Raw genomic sequence first — 18,103 nt, 5'->3', positions numbered from 1 at the left:
CGTGCAGATCCTGTGCTGGCTCTATTGTGTGTATTTTAAATGGCAGGAGGGGAACGAGCGGGCGCAGCCTTGCTTTAATGATTGGGAAGGCTATTAAGCACCCATATTACTTAAAGTAGGTCTGAATATTTCACGCCGGATCAAAATTATCTTCCGGTTATGGGGGTGAAGAAAGCGTCTTGCCGCATCCCTAACTTCAGAACATTTCAGACTCTCGGTCGGTAGCTGATAGTCGCCAATCTCTGCCTGGGCACTCATCTGAAGCTATCTAAAACCATTGTGTGAGCACATAATCACATAGTCTCATTTCAACCTGTTTAAAAAAATACAGTCATTAGAGGTAATGTAACTGCGAATTTTGTGATGTAAAATTCACAAAATGACGTCAACAGGAGACAATTCGTCGTGTTTTAGCGAACATGCTACAAATCCCAGTCTGTGCCGATCCAGCCCACAATTTCTGATACAATAGCTGTTGCAGTTTACGTTTGTAATCACGAGGTGTACTCAGCGTGTATTTGTCTTAGGCAGTGAAACTGAGAACTCCTGAATATCTGTGTAGAGTGGAAACTTGCAGCTTCTGAAGTGCTTTCAAGCAGGTGAACCCTTGTGTGGGGTCAGGCCCTGATGGTGTATCTGGAAAGGCACTGAAAACCCGTGCCAATGAACTGGTGGGAGCGTTCAAGGACAGCTGTAATCTCTCACTGCCACAGTTGGAGGTTCCCACCTGCTTCTAAAGGGCAGCAATCACACCCATGCCCTAGAGGAGTACCATGAGTGGCCTCAACCACTGTCATCCAGTGGCACTCACTTACACTGTGATGAAGAGCTTTGAGAGGTCGCTCATGGCCAGAATCAACTGCTGCCTGAGCAAGGACTTGGACACACTGCAGTTTGCCTATCAGCACAGCAAGTGTTCAGCGGATGCAATGTCACTGATTCTCTGCTCGGCCTTGGATCACTTGGATAGCAGCAATATCTACGTCAGGCTGCTGTTTACTGACTACAGCTCAGCATTCAACACCATCGTATCCTCAATATTAATCAACAAGCTCCAGAAACCTGGGTCTCTATACCTTTCTCTGCAACTGGATTCTTCACTTCCTCAGCGAGTGAAGCGTGATCCTCGCTGACAATCAACACTGACACACCTCAAGGATGCGTGCTTAGCCCACTGCTGTAATCTCTCTACCCTCATGACTGTGTGGCCTGGCACAACTCAAATGCCATCTATAAATTTGCCGATGACTCGACTGGTGATCAGCTGGTTGAGTGGTTGATTTCAACAACCTTGAACTCAATGCCAGCAAGACCAATGAATTCATTGTGGACTTCAGAAAGGGGAAGTTGAGGGAACACATCATCGAGGGAGCAGTTTCGATTTCCGGGGTGTCAACATTTCTGAGGATCTATCCTGGGCCCAACATATTGATACAATTACAGAGAAGGCATGGCAGTGGCTATATTTAATTAGAAACTTGAAGAGTCTTGGTATGTCACCAAACACTCTTGCAAATTTCTGGAGATGTACTGTGGAGATCATTCTAAGTGGTTGCATCACCATCTGGTATGGAGGGACCACTGCACAATGTTGCAGATTCAGCCAACTCCATCATGAGCACCAGCCTCCCCCCAGCATCGAGGACACCATCAGAAGGCGATGCCTCAAAAAGGACACATCCATTATTAAGAACTCCCGTTACCCAGGACTTGCACATGTCTCATTGATACATTCAAAGCGGAGGTACAGGAGCCTGAAGAGACACACTCAACATTTTAGGAACAGAGTCTTCCCCACCCCCATCAGACTTCCAAATGGACAATGAACCCATGTACACTACCTCACTTTTTTTTTCTTTTTATGCTCTCCTTTTGTGCTACTTATTTAATCCATATATTTTTCTTACTGTAATTTATATTTTTTATTGTTATGCATTGCAGTGTATGGCTGCAATAAAACAACAAATCTCATAATGTATGTAAGTGATATGAAACCTGATTTCCAATATTCTGTCCCTCCAGGATTTGTTTTCTAAAATACAATCTTCAGAAATAATATTTTCACAAGAATTGTGCACTGATACTGTAAATGCTCAGCTTAAGCTTCCTGTAATGATTGCATGCTAAAGCATTGTTGCTTAATACCTCTTTTGAATTCAAAAAATAATAATTTTTGGAATTTGTAACATTCATTTCAAGTCAAGTGGAGTTTATTGTCATCTGCACACGTATACTGATATACAGGTACAGGGAGAAAACGTAAATAGAGACAACATACAGAATATGAATTATGCAAGACAGTGAGAAGAGAAAAGGACTTCAAAAACAAACTTTAGTGCAAAATAACACACAGAGAGAGACAAGTCCATGGTCAGGCAAGAAGTGGTCCATAGTTCTCCATTGCTGAAGTATAATTAAGATGGTTCAAGAATCTGATGGTTCAAAAATGAATGATTTAAAAATTGAATGGATTGTAAATCTTTTAAAATGAATGAAATGTAAGAATACATAATTATTTTTTGCCTTAACATAACATACAACATACAACCTTTCAGCTAGCATTCTAAGAGGATTACATTGGAGATTGCAGGTACCGGAATCTGGAGCAACAGATGATGTACCAGAGGAACTCAGCGGGTCAGGCAGCCTCTGTGGGAAGAAAGAAATTGTTACGTTTCAGATCAAAACCCTGCATCAGGACTGCAGATGCTGCATGACCTACTGAGTTCTTCCAGTGCTGTGTAGAGAGGATGATGTGTTGGGGTCTGTAGTGAAGAAGTTATTTCCTGGCGATTATATTGGTCTTATCAACACAACCAGACTGATGGTGGATGGTAGCTCCAGGGAGCCCATCTAAGTTCCAAGATCTTGCTTTTATGCCTCTGGAATTGTAAATGTCCTTCATTTTTCAGCTTGATTTCTAGAGTGCAGAAAAGCAGTCTGCACTGGAGACATTTGTGTAATGTTGAAATACATGAGAGACGGAAGATAATAGCACAGGTAACAAAGGTACAGCTGAGAATGAGCTATGCCAAAGTTAACGTGAATCAGACCTTGTACTGTGACTATAATTAGGAAATTGAGGAGCTGGGGAGGACAGGGCAAGTAGTAGACATTTTATTCAAAAAGCAGGGTAAAGTGAAAAGTAAAATCTTTGCTTGGTCCTGTAAACTACCTCCTATAATTTGACTCCACTGTGTTTTGCCTATGGCTCACTTTCTCAAACAGGATCTTTAATTTGTCTGGGTAGTGGTCAAAATTCTGAGCTTTGGATTCACACAAGTTGTTCTGCTCGCTGGTAAATTATCAGCAGCTCTGCTTCTGCAAGATCCCTGAAGGCAACTGGCAGGAAAGACTGATCCACGTCAAGGTCCATGCCCAGTGCTGAGATTATGGTCCTTTTGGTGATCACACCAGGACTCTTAAGGTGCACTCTGCTCTGAGCTTCACCTTGCTGGGCTACTTACTGGATTACAGAAAAAAATGGATCCGAGTACATTGCCAAGGTAACTGCAATAGGTCTGTAGTGCAGCTCGTGGAGCTGCTACCCTGTAGATCGAGTAAGCCCAATTTAGCCCCGGCTTCGGATGCTGCCTGTGCCGTGTTTACATGTTCTCATGTGTCAGCTTGGCTTTCTTCTTCCAGCTGCACCTTTCATCCCAAAGATATGTGTAAGTCAGTTGACAGCTGTGAAATTCCCTTGGTGTGGTGTTAGTTAATGGGAATGTGGTTGATTTATGGTTGGTTGAGCTCAGTGGCTGAAGGGTGTTTTACAGTATGTCTTACTCAGCATGTTCCAATCTTTATATTCTGTGTAGTAGAAAATGCTTAAAGTATTGGCTAATAATTTAGAATCAAAGAACACTCTAGCACAGAAACAGGCATTTCAGCCCATCCAGTCTGTACCAGACAGTTAATCTGTCTAATCCCTTCAACCTGCACCCAACCATAACTCTCCATCACATTCACATCCATGTACTTATCCAAGTTTCTCTTAAATGTCGAAACTGAGCCCACATGCACCAGTTGTGCTGGCAGCTTGTACCATGTTCTCACCACCTTCTGAATGAGGATGTCCCCCTTAAACATTTCACCTTTCACCCTTAACCCATAACCTCTGGTTGTAGTCTCACCCAACCTCAGTGGAAAAAGCCCTGTCTATACCCTTCCTGATTTTGTATACTCTATCAGATATCCCCTCAATGTTCTACATTCTAGGGAATAAGGTCCTAACCTAGTCAATCTTTCCCTATAACTCAGGTCCTCAAGTCCTGGCAACATCCTTGTAAACTTTCTCTCTACTTTTTCAATCTTATTTACATCTTTCCTTTAGGTAGATGACTAAAACTGCACATAATGCTCCAGATCAGGCCTCAACAACATCTTATACAATTTCAACATAACATCCCAACTCCTGTTCTCAATACATGATTTATGGAGGTCAAAGAGCCAAAAGCTTTCTTTATGACACTATCTACCTGTGATGCCATTTTAAAGGAATTATGGGTCTGTATTCCCAGATCCTTCTGTTCTACTGCACTCCTCAGTGCCCTACTGCTCACAGTTAAAGACCAACCGTGGTTGAACCTCCCAAAGTACAACATCTCGCACTTGTCTGCATTAAATTCCATGTCATTTTTCCAGCTGATCAAGATCTAACTGCAAGCTCGGGTAGTCTTCCTCACTGCCCACTGCACCTCCAATCATCAAATTTGTCAACTGCAAATTTGCTAATCCAGTTTACCACATTATCATCATCCTCTAGATTGTTGATATAGATGACAAACAATAACGGTCCCAGTGCTGATTCCTGCAGCACACCACTATACACAGGCCTCTATTTAGAGAGGCAACCATCTACTACCAGTCCCTGCTCCTCCCGCGAATCCTATGTCTGATCCAGTTTGCCACCTTGTCTTGAATGCCAAGCAGCTAAAACAACTTGACCAACCTCCCATGTGGGATCTCGTCAAAGGCCTTGCTAAAGACTATGTAGACAACATTCACTGCCTTGTTTTCATTAACCTTCCTGGTAACTTCCTCGAAAAACTCTATAAGTCTGGGTAGACATGACCTACCATGCTCATAGCCATGTTGACTCTCCCTAATCAGTCTGTGTCCATCCAGATACTTATATGTCCGGTCCCTTAGAATCCATTACCTTCCAATCACTTTTCTACTACTGATGTCAGGTTAACCGGCTTATAATTTCCTGACTCACTCTTAGAGTCTTACTTAAATAACAGAACAACATTAACTATCCAGTCCTCCAGCATCTCACCCGTGGCTAAGGATGTCTTAAATATTTCTGCAAGAGCCCCTGGAATTTCTGCACTAGCTTTGCATAGGGTCCGAGGGAACATGTTGTCAGGCCCTGGGAATTTATGCACCCTAATTTGCCTCAAGAAAGCAAACACTTTCTCTGTAATCTATATAGGGTCCATGACCTAGCTGCTGCTTTGCCTCACTTATATAGACTCTGTGTACATCTTATGAGTAAATACAGATGCAAAAAATACATTTAAGCCAAGGGTTCCCAACCTTTTTTAACGTCATGGAGCCCTACCATTAACCAAGGAGTCCGTGGATCCCAGCTTGGCAACCTCTGACTTAATATCTCTCCCATCTCTTCTTTCTCCGTGCGTAGATTACCACTCTGATCTTCCAGAGGACCAGTTTTGTTCCTTGCTCTCCTTTTGCTCTTAGTATACCTGTAGGGGACCTTAGGATTCTCCTTCACCTTGTCTGCTAGAGGAACTGCGTGCCTTTTAGCCCTCCTGATTTCCTTCTGAAATATTCTCTTGCATTTCTTGTACTCTTTAAGTACCTGACTTGTTCCTACCACCTTACACCTGCTATGCACCTCCTCCTTTTTCTTAACCAGGGCCTCAGTATCTCTCAAAACAAGGTTCCATAAACCTGTCACCCTTGCCTTTTATTTTGACAGGAACATACAAGCTCTGAACTCTCAAAATTTCACTTTTGAAGGCCTTCCACTTACCAAGTACCGCTTTACCAGAAAACTGCCTGGCTCAATACACACTGGCCAGATCCTTTCTAATACCATCAGAATTGGCCGTCCTCCAATTTAGAACCTCAACCAGAGGACCAGATCTGTCCTTTTCCATGATTACGTTGAAACTAATAGCATTATGATCACTAGATGCAAAGTGTTCCCCTACAACTTCCGTCACCTGCCCTAATTGGAGATCTAGCATCACACTCTTGTCTATTTGGGACTTCTGTATGCTGATTTAAGGAGGCTTTCTCCTGAACATATTTGACAAACTCTTTCCCATCCAGCCCTTTTGCATCATGGGTGTCCCAGTCAATATGTGGAACGTTAAAATCACTTACTATCACAACCTTGTAACAGTCTGCGATCGCTACAAATTTGTTCCTGTAGTTCCCACTGACTGTCCAGTGGCCTGTAACATGGTCTAGCCTTTCTTTTTTCTCAGTTCCACCCATAAAGCCTCATTAGACAAGTTCTCCAGTCTGTTGAAAGAGCACTGTCAGGGCATTTTCCCTGACAGTAATGCCACTCGTACAGCTTTAATCCCTCCTCTATCATGTGTAAAACAATGGAACCCCAGAACATTGAGCTACCAGTCCTGCCCCTCCTGCAGCCAAGACACACTAATGGCTACAATGCTGTAATTCCTTGTGCTGATGATCAATGACCTAAGCTCATCTGCCTTTCCTACAGTACTCTTTGCATGGAAATATACGCAGCTCAGAACATTAGCCCCACCATGCTCAGCATTTAGATTCCTAACTTTGTAGGCTTAACAACAACTTTCTCCACAACCACTCTACTATCTGTTCTGGTGCTCTGGTTCCCATCCCCCTGCAACTCTAGTTTAAATCCTCCCCCACTGGTTAACCAACCTTCCCGTAAGAATATTAGTCCTCCTCCAGTTCAGGTGCAAACAATCCCTTCTGTACAGGCCCCATCTTCCCTAGAAGAGAGATCAGTAATCTAAAAATCTGAAGCCTTCCATCCTGCACCTTCTCCTTAGCCATGTGTTAAACTGTATGACCATCCTATGCATGCCCTCACTAGCACATGGCACAGGTAGCAATCCTGTGATCACAACCTTGGGTGTCCTGCCCTTTAACTTAGCGCCTAACTCCCTGAACTCACTTTGCAGGACCTTGTCACCCCTCCTAACCATGTCATTTGTACTGATGTGGATAATGATTTCTGGCAGCTCACCCTTCCACTTAAGAATGTTCACCTGTTCTTCACCATTCCTCCCCCCACTTCCCTTCTGAGCTACAGACCCAAACTCAGTGCCAGAGATCTGACTGCTGTGGCTTTTCAGGTCATTCCCAACATCACCACCCCCAAAAGTATCCAAAGCAGTACGGGGGGGGGGAGGGGTGATTGATAAGTTCGTGGCCTAAGGTAGAAGGAGATGAGTTATACAGCTCTCATTACACGCACATGCAGCTCAACTCTGAGTGATTATGCAGAAAGTTTGAACTTAATTCAAACTTAGGCCACAAACTTATCAATCACCCCTGATGAGGTATTAACTATAAACTTTCTGCATAATCACTCAAAGAGTTGAGCTGCATGTGCATGTAACGAGAGCTGTATAACTCATCTTCTACCTTAGGCCACAAATTTATCAATCACCCCTCGTATATCTATTTTTGAGGGGAACAGTCACAGAAGTATTCTGCACTGCCTATCCCTTTTCCCTCCTTCTGCCGGTCACCCAGTTACTTGGGTCCTACACTTTGGGTGTAGCTACCTCCATATATGTTCTGTCGATCTACCCCTCAGCTTCCTGATTGGTCGAGAGTTTATCGAGTTCCAGCTCTAACTCCTTAACACGGTCTGTTAGAAGCTGCAGCTGGATGCACTTCTTGCAAGTGTAGTCATCAGGGAGACTCGAGGTCTCCCTGCCTTCTAACATCCTGCAAGAGGAACATTTCAATATCCTGCCTGGCATCTCCACTGCTGTAAATGAGCAAAAAGAAAGAAAGAAAGAGTAAGTAATGAAAAAAAAATTACCTACTGCCTGTGCCTCTTCTCGCTGAAACCTCGGTGAGCCAAAGCCTCAGCTCCCCACTCTAATACTGGCCCATTCGCACAATGGCCACTCTACTTATAGCTAACTTCTGTTTATTGGATTTTGCCAAGTGCCTAATTATGTCCAATACAATGTTTCCTTGGGAACTGTGGCGTGCAAAACGCGCCAACTGCCCCTGCTTGCCTCTTTTAAACTCTCTCTTTCTACGCAATCCAATCCAATTGTGCCTTTTGCTTTGTGGAGTGCTGTCTCAGAAAATTCTTCTAAGTTAACCAGTCGCCTGATAATGTCATCTCTGCCGGGTTATTATTGCACTGATTTATTGTATGAACAAATACACAATAGTTGGAATTTACTTTAATAGCTTCCAGTTAAATGTAAAGACATCCCAAATCTCAAGAGAAATAACTAATGTCAAGTTCTGTATAATTCACAAAAAGACTTTGAAATTGCAAATAAGATTCTGTAATCTGCAATCTAAATTACCTAAGTATGTATTTGAAAAATCTTCTTGATATTATTAAAGCTATTTGAATCACCACAGAATAAATTAAAAGCAGCCTACATGATCCATCACAAGCTCCAATTTATTTTTGTTCAAATGTCTCTTGTAGATAACTGTTGCATTGGAAATCTGAATTATTTCAACAAAACTTGATTCAATTTCATCAAGTTTCTTACTGTGTAATTTCAAATTAAAGCTTTCACTTCCTCTGATGTTCTTCTGCATGTTTAAAATGCTCTGGTTTCCAGTAAATGTCACCTGTTCCTGTTATACCACCTTGGAGGTGTATTGATCTTTTTCTCTTGAACTTCTCCAGTGCACCATACAGAAATATTGCCACTGGTAAAGTCTTGTTTATAACACTAAATCTTACATTCGATATAACCACAAATACACTTCTTTGTCACTCATTCCTTAACCGGTTAGGATAAAATTAACTAGAAATGCACAGGGGTCCTGAATAGAAACAGAAATCTAAGGGCAATAGGGTTGTGTGATTATAGCTGTAGGAGGGGCAGATACGGTGGAAGGATTTAAAAACATGGGTAAAAATTGGAACCTTCTAAATCCAATACCATTATAATTCAGGAAGCAGACATTTGTTATGTGGATCTGGTGTGAACTAGGATATAAAACAGAACATTACAGCACAGTACAAGCCCTTCAGCCCATGACATTATGCTGACCATTTAGAACATAGAGTGGTTCAGCACAGGAACAGGCCATTCGGCCCATACTGTGGTGCTGAACCAGCTAAAAAGCGAATGAAAAATGCCCAAAACACTAACCCTCCTACCTACACAATGTCTATATCCTTCCCTTTCCTTACATCCATGTGCCTATCCAAACATCTCTTGACTGGGCTTGTACACGCTGGAATTAAGGAGATTGAGAGGGGATCTGATTGCAACATATAAGATTATTAAGGGATTGGACAAGTTAGAGACAGGAAATATAAAAAAATGGCAGGACAAGTTAGATGCTGAGAGAGTACAGTACCAGAAGGCATGGTTTGAGAATAAGGGGTAGGTCATTTAGGACAGAGTTAAGGAAAAACTTCTTCTCCCAGAGAGTTGTGGGGGTGTGCAATACACTGCCTCAGAAGGCAGTGGAGGCCAATTCTCTGGATGCTTTCAAGAAGGAGCTAGATAGGTATCTTATGGATAGGGGAATTGAGGGATATGGGGACAAGGCAGGAACTGGGTATTGATAGTAGATGATCAGCCATGATCTCAGAATGGCGGTGCAGGCTCGAAAGGCCGAATAGTCTACTTCTGCACCTATTGTCTATAAAAGCCTCTAATGTGTTTGCCTCTACCACCATACCAGACAGCACATTCCAGTTCTCCATGACTCTGTGCGTAAAAAAACTTAGCCCTCACATCCCTGTTGAACCTACCCCCTCTCACCTTCAATGCATGACTTCGGATATGAGACATTTCTACCCTGGGAACAGATACTTCCCGTCTACTCTACCTATGCCTCTCATAATCTTATAAACCTCCATCAGATCTCCCCTCTGCCTCTATCACTCCAGAGAAAACAACCCAAGTTTATCCAGCCTCTCCTGACAGCACATGCCCTCTGAACCAGGCAGCATCCAGGTGAACCTCTTCTGCTCCCTCTCCAAAGCTTCAACATCATTCCTACAGTGGGATGGCCAGAAATGTACACAATACTCCAGATGTGGCTGAACTATTTATAATGTTGCAACATAACCTCTTGACTTCTGAACTCAATGCTTTGAATAATAAAAGCAAGCATTTGGTAAGCCTTCTTAACCACCTTATTTACCTGTTTAGCCACCTTCAGGGAGCTATGAGCTTGCATCCCAAGATTTCTGCGCTCAGCAACACCTTAGCAGTGTACTATCTTGTTGCATTTGCCCTACTAAGCTGTAACACCTCACATTTATTTTGAGTTAAACTCTATCTGCCATTTGTCTGCCCATATTTGCAACTGATCTATATTGCACTGTATTCTTTGCCAGTCTTCTGTACAACTCCACCAACCTTGGTATCATCCACAAACGTGCTAACACACCCATCTCCATTTTCAACCAGGTTATTTATATACATCACAATCAGCAGAGGTTCCAGCTTTGATTCCTGTGGAACACCACTAATTACAGACCTCCAGCTGAAACAAGACCCTTCACCCACCACCCTCTGTCTTCTACGTGCAAGCCAGTTCTGAACCCAAACAGCCATTTTGCTACAGACCTCATGCCTCTTAATCTTCTTGATGAGCCTCCCATGAAGGACTCTGACAAACTCCTTACTAAAATCCATGTAGACAACATCCACTACCCTGCCCTTATCAATCTCTCGTCTCCTTGTCAAAAAATTCAATCAAACTGGTAAGACATGACCTGACCCGCACAAAGCCATGCTGGCTCTCCTTAACTAGGCCATGGGTTTCCAAATGCTCATATATCCTATCCCTAAGACTTTCCCTACAACTCATGTGAGACTCATGGGTCTATAATTTTCAGGATTTTCCCTTCTCAACCTTAGGCACTCACCAGTCCTCCAGGGCCTCTCCTGTGGGTAGAGAGGACAAGAAAATACTGGTCAGGCCCCCAGTAATCTCACCTCTTCCCTCCTTCAATAACCTGGGGTAAATCCCATACGGCCCTGGGGACTTTTCCACCTTAATACTCATTAGGAGGCCTAACCCTTCCTCCTCCTTAACCCCTTAACACCCTGACATATTTATCCTAGTTCTGCATATGTATTTCCTTGGTAAATACTGAAGCTAAGTACTCATTACGTACCTCACTTACATTCTCCGCATCCAAGGAAATATTCCCCCCCCCCCAAATCTTTGACTTGTCCTTCCCTCTCCCGAGTTATCCTCTTACTCTTGATGTATGTATAGGATGTCTTGTGGATTCACCTTAATCCTACTTGCCATGGCCCCTTCCTAATTCCCTTCCTTAGTTCTTTTCTGTCTTTAAACTCCTCATGTGCTTTATTTGATCCGAACTTTCAAAGCTTTACATACTTTTCCTTTTTTCTTCTTGACTAAATTCATCACCTCTCTGGACATCCAAGATTCTCTTATCTTTCCATCCCTGTCCTTCCTTCTAACAGGAACATTACCTTTCATTGATCTTTAAACACCCTCCACACATTGCCAGAAAAAAAAGGTGTTCCCGACTCTGAGATCAACCTAACCCTATGTAGCCCTTCATTTTTCTATCATTCATGTGCCTTTCTAAAAGGTTCTTAAATACCTCTAATGTATCTGCCTTTGGCAAGCCACCACTCTGTGTGCAGAACTCTGACATTCCCCTTATCACCTTAAAATTATCCCCGTTTTGTTGGGGAAGTTTTGGATGTGCTCACATTTATTAAGAGATGAATGAAGGAGGCAGGCCAGAAGATAATTGATATGGAGTTGTGGGATCTGGCTGGTGTGAATTAACATTTCAACAGCAGATGAGATGAGGCATTAGTTGAGGTATTACTGAACAGCTCCAGAGGCTGATACTGTCATGGAGCTCTAGCCCCAAAATTAATGTTGCCCCTAGAAGTACTGCAGCGGTGTGTCCTTTCTTTACTCCTTCTTGGCCTCAGATCTGACAGAATGGGAAGTATATTTGAGATTTCTCAGAATGTAACTTCTCAAAAAGAAAGTGTTTCCACAGACTTCTAGAATGTATTCAGTAATGTTCCATCCAAAATTAGAGGCAACATTTGACCAGATACGTATTTGGTTAGGAGATAATATACAACCGGGTGTATACCTGAATAAGTGGTGTTGTGTCTTCCTTGATGTGGTTTATCTCTAATTACCAGTTCTTAATATTTGTTTAGTTCACAGCTGCTGTTTGCTCATTATCTCATTGTTAAGCAATTAGCTTTCGTTATCAGGGTGGCCATTTCATATTGTTTGTACATTTCAGTCAGTTTGAAGCCATTGGAAGTTGTGATCAGTGTTTGAACTTGCCTTTTGTTACAACACTGAGAAGTACTGTTTTGGGGAATAGTAATAGCTGTGCTGGGACTGTAGTTGTCTATCTGTCCAGCTTAAGAAAGCAGGGAATACTCTTGAGTGAGGACAGAATAAGTGGGAAGTAATTCCTAACAGATGAGAGAACTGAGAGCCACATAGTCAAGTTTGCTAATGACACCAAATTAAATGGCCAAATAAACTGAATAGATAGGAACAGAACATTCCAGAAGATATTGAGAGGCTATGTGAGTAGATGAATGGTGATATTCAGTAGGGTACAGAAGGTGGAGAGCTAAGGAGGTAGGAAGTATGTAGTTACCAATTTAAGAACATAAGAAATGCAAATAGGAGGAGGCACTTGACCTCTCACACCAGACCTCTTGCAGTAAAGGCCAGTGTATTACTTGCTTCCTGTACCTACATGTTCACTTCCAATAATTATTGTCCATTGACACACTGAACAACACTTTTCACTCTCTCAGCATTTTAAAAGTCACTTTAATTTTTTTTCTCTGCCAAGTGAATGATCTGACTTTTCTCTATGTTATATTCTATTTGCCACGTTTTCATCCTTTTGCATGTTCTGTCTATTACCCTTTGAAGCTGTTCTCCATCCTCCGTGCAACTCGCTACTACCCTGCTCTGTATCTTCTGAATGGACTGCAGCAAATTCCTTATTGACACATTGCAGTTGTTACTGGACTACTGGTTTCAGGTTAACTGCTTGCTTTTCCTTTCCCGGTTTAGAGTTTGGACATAAAGCATATCAGAGTATTTTGTAGTTAGTGAGAAGCCAAGGGCTTGTAATGAGCAGAAAACTATTAAAGCATTCATTATAAACTAATACAAATACGTATAAAATGCTAGTGGCCTTTCCGCATTTAAGGAAAGGGGACTAGAACACACAGAGAGGAACACACACACAAAATGATGGAGGAACTCAGTAGGCCAGGCAGCATCTATGGAAAAAAGTACAGTTGACGTTTCAGGCATAAACCCCTTGGCAGGATGGGAGGAGAGTGTGCAAAGCTCCACATGGGCCAGGACTGGGATTACACCTCACAAGGGTGAAGTGTGTATAGGAGGGAATGAAATATAGAGTCACCAGAGTGTTACCTGGGCTAAACAAGTTAAATGTATAGAAATAGTTTACACAGACTATCCTCCATGCAGATGATTAAAGGGTGATCTAGTTGAGATAGTTAATGAAGTGTAAGCAGTTGACAGAGAAACCAATTCCTTTGGTGTGCAGACCAGAGGCCATAAATCTAAATTTGATAACAACCTCTTCATGTATGGTGCCTGGGAGAATGAGAAAAGTCATCCTCGCCTGCAGTAATCTGTTAAGGCCTCAGACCAATTGAAAGCTGCAGTCTCGAGTTTAATGGTAGTTTTGTTATGGAAGGGTGTTACAATCCACTAAAACAAGACCAGCAGCTGGAACTAAGTTGCAGATGAGCCAAATCTAATTGAATATTGGACGGACTTATAGAGCTGAATGGCCCACTCCCATATTATTCAGATTCTTCACCTTTATGTCAGCCAGCATGTACAATAAATTATTTTGTACAATGGTTAGTTTTCGTTCATCAAAATCCCAAGGTGTGTGCTTAAAAAATGAAGCTGTTTGCATAAAGCTGAAAACATCAGGTTCCTGGCCACATCTGTGTTTGCTGATAACTGGAGATCACTTAACTTATAATAGAATCAATATTATTGGAACCTACCAACCCAGAAAGTGATTTTGCTGCTCAGGCCTCCTCCCTTCATGTCACTCAATTAAAATATCGTATTCCTTTCTTGGTCATCAATTAATTTGGTTTAACTTTCTGCTATTCTTTCTGGTTACTCCCTGGTGGTGGTGAGTGAGATGGTGGAATTGAGTAAAAGCTTTCTTCTGAATACTGTTAGCACCAATAAACTATATAGTTATGGCATCTTGCTTTAGAACCCCTTTATTACCGGCTCCAAACCTCCCCCGCACCCTCCCCACACACAGGACAGATGGGTATCCGCTGACTAAAGATTACTGCTGTGGGTATATTAATATAGGTCATGCCTGATTAACACAATTGTTTTAGAGGCTGATAGTATGATGAAAAGGGCTCCGTGGAATTTCAGGATGCATTTGTGCTGGTGTCAGACAATAAATTAATTACAAGCAATGAAAGTTTAGCTGCTGCTAGGAATGATTTTAAATGAGTTTGGAAGGTAGGAGGGCACGAACAGAGGATGTGAAATGTGGTCCGTGTAGGCCTTGGCTTTTCTCATTATACATTTATGACTAAGGATTTATATATGCATGATTGAACAGTAAGTTGCAGGAAAGCGAGAAGGAAGTTGCAGGGGAACTATGTGAGCGGGGAAAGTTCTGGAGTTGTGATAAAGAATCTAGATTGTTTATTGTCATTCATCAGTGCACACGTGTTATGGAGAATGGAATGGTTGTTACTCCAGATCTGATAAAGCATAGAAAACACAATAAGCATAAAGAACATAATAAGTATAATACATAAGACTAAGTTCTATACATAGACTGATTGTATGTACATAATAGATGCTTTCCAATAGGTTAACCCATGGCCTCCTCTGTTGTCATGATGAGGCCACACTCAGGGTGGAGGAACAACACCACATATTGTGTCTGGGTAGCTCTCAACTTGATGGCATGAACATCGATTTCTCGAATTTCCAGTAATGCCACCCCTCCCCTTTTCACCATTCCCCATCCCCTTTTCCCGCTCTCACCTTATCTCTCTGCCTGCCCAATGCCTCCCTCTGGTGCTCCTCCCCCCCTTCTTTCTTCCATGACCTTCTGTTCCCCTCTATCAGACTCCCCCTTCTCCAACCTTGTATCTCTTTCACCAATCAACCTCCCAGCACTTTACTTCATCCCTCCCTCTCCTGCTTTTGCTCCCCTCCCCTATCTTTTAAATCTATTCGTCTTGCTTTCTCCGGTCCTGCCGAAATGTCTCGGTCCAAAACAGCGACTGTACTTTTTTTCCCCATAGATGCTGCCTGGCCTGCTGGGTTCCTCCAGCACTTTGTGTGTGTTGCTAGGTGCAGGAGTATCTCTACATAAGGTGACTTTGACAGGAAGTGATAAAGTAGTGGTGGAGAGGTGGGTTAATGGATGGAGGTGCTGATCAACCTCATGGTTGGGGGAAATAACAGTTTTTGATGCTGGTGGGCCTGGCATGGATGCTGTGAGCCCTTTCCATGATGGGAGTGGGACAAACAGTCCATGAGCAGGCTGGGTGCTCATAATGTGGGATGTCAAGACCACTCAGTTGGTCTGAGAGTAATAAATAAAGATTTTTTTGAAAACTACGAGTCTAAGGAAGTTGAAAGAATATGAACGTTCACATAACTGATACAAAGAAAGAACATGGCTACCAAGTGTTGTAAAGAACCATGGTCAGACTCTCTTTGGCGTTCAGAATTGGGTATCAAGCTAAAGTGAAAATATAAAGACTGTTCTGATGAATGGTCTCCATGTTAAAGCATTGATTCCATTTCTCCTTCCACAGTATGGCCTGCCCTGCTGACTATTCCTAGCATTTTCTGTTTTTGCTTGGATATCGAACATCTGCTTTTTTTTTAAAAAAAGGAATTTTCACCTAAAATATTATACCTTAAATATCAAGGTATGGAGGTTCAAAGTTTAAAGACAGACAGAATAAATTTGTGATGTATTAAGAGATTGAAAACTGAATCAGTAATGATCACTGGGAGTTATGGAGTCAGACAAGAAGAAATGGCTCTATTGTTCTACCGACTTCACACCTTCACTCTAATTGCATTTAAAGTGGTTTAAGGATTTGACAGACCAAGATGTGGTTAAACAGGAGGGCATAATAATAATAATAATAATGGAGCTTGTCCATCTGTAAATGAAATCAGTAAATATTTTGATTTAGTACCACTGCAATGGCTATCCGAAATATGCCGTGTGCTCTGAATTCTTCAGAGAATTGTAGTTGGAATTGTTTCTAAGATAAATGTTTTCAAGATAAAGGGAGGACAATAAGAGGGTAAATAGTGTTAAGCTATATTTCAGCCATTTGATAAAGAAAAGTGGAAGAGAGATTATTGCTTCTGTGCACTTGTTCGAGTGAATTCAAATGATTTTGCTCTAAATGTGTTATATTACTCTTGTTGAGGATTATGAAAAACAGGAAAAATTGAGAATTCAGGAATGATGGTCAGAAATCTCACCCATCTTTTGGCTTTGGGTCAACTCATTTGTTTTTTGTTCCCATTGCAAAAATATCCTTGCCTTCTATTAGAATAAAAGGAATGTTTTGACATTTGCCTGGATTTTTTAAAATTCTCGTCAAGCTCATCAAAATACTTATTTGTAGGTTATTTTTGGGCCTTTAAACACAAGCCCAGCAATTTAAATTTGGTGTAAGCAAAACCGAAGAGCTGATTACAGGAAGTGTAAACTGGAGGTCCATGAGCCAGTCCTCACCAGAGGATTGACGGTAGAGAGAGTCAGTAACTTTAAACTCTTTGGCGTTATAATTTCAGAGACTGTCCTGAGACCAGCTTGTAAATACCATTACAAAGAAGGCACAGCAGTGCCTCTACTTCCTTAGAAACTTGAGCAAGTTTGTCATATTATATAAAATGTTGATCTATAGATGCACAGTGGAGAGTATTGTGACTAGTTGCATTGTAACCTTGTATGGAGACACCAATGTCCATAAAAAGCCTACAAGAGTAGTGAATACAGCCCAGTCCATCACAGGAAAAGCCCTTCCCACCACTGAGCACATCCACAGGAGTGTTGTCACAAGAAAGCAGCATCTATCATCAAGGACCATCCGGGCCATGCTTTCTTCTCACTGCTGCCATTCGGAAGGAGGTATAGAAACCTTAGGTCCAACACCACCAGGTTCAGGAACATTTATTACCCTTCAACCATCAGACTCCTGAACCAGCATGGATAACTTCACTCACTTCAACACTGAATTATTCCACAACCTATGGACTGACTTTCAAGGATTCTACACCTCATGTTCTTGATATTAGTTATTTATTGACATTGCACAGTTTGTCTTTTGCACAATGTTTGTTCCTCCGACTTTGTATGTAGTTTTTCATGATTTTATTGTCTTTCTTTGTATCTCGTGTGAATGCCCGCAAGGAAATGAATGTCAGGGGGAGTATACAGTGAATTATGTACTTTGATAATAAATTTACTTTGAACATTTTCAAAACACCGGGGTTAAAAAAAACGACGCTGCCTTTCTCTCAACTCTGTTTATTCATTGTTCATTCAACTGTAACGTGGTTTTGTGGACAAGAATGTCAAGAAGCAGCTGTGTATAAAGGCCATTCCATGTTCACAGGCTTATTGACAGCCTTGTATATGAACAAGTTTCATAATATAAAATTCAAAAGACCTCTGTATGTACATAAGTTCATTCTTACCAACAACGGAACTTGTTTCCTATCTCTGCTTTTAGTATTTGTTTTTTTTCTTATCATTCTTATTTGCTTCAAATTACATCCAATACAGTACTGCTGAAGTATGACTCTCATATTGAGTGACTTCTGTGTATTTTCTTCCCTGTGGATAGAAATT

The 18,103-nt window shown here is 41.7% G+C and overlaps 1 protein-coding gene across 3 annotated transcripts in view; it reads left to right on the top strand.

The window, feature by feature from the left end:
* carm1l (coactivator-associated arginine methyltransferase 1, like) overlaps window positions 1-18,103 on the top strand; it is a 68,444-nt gene that overhangs the window by 440 nt on the left and 49,901 nt on the right. The window lies entirely within an intron of this gene.

Source organism: Hypanus sabinus, chromosome 5, assembly GCF_030144855.1.
Source record: "Hypanus sabinus isolate sHypSab1 chromosome 5, sHypSab1.hap1, whole genome shotgun sequence".
Taxonomy (NCBI): Eukaryota; Metazoa; Chordata; class Chondrichthyes; order Myliobatiformes; family Dasyatidae; genus Hypanus; species Hypanus sabinus.
This window is presented reverse-complemented; position numbering and strand designations above follow the sequence as displayed.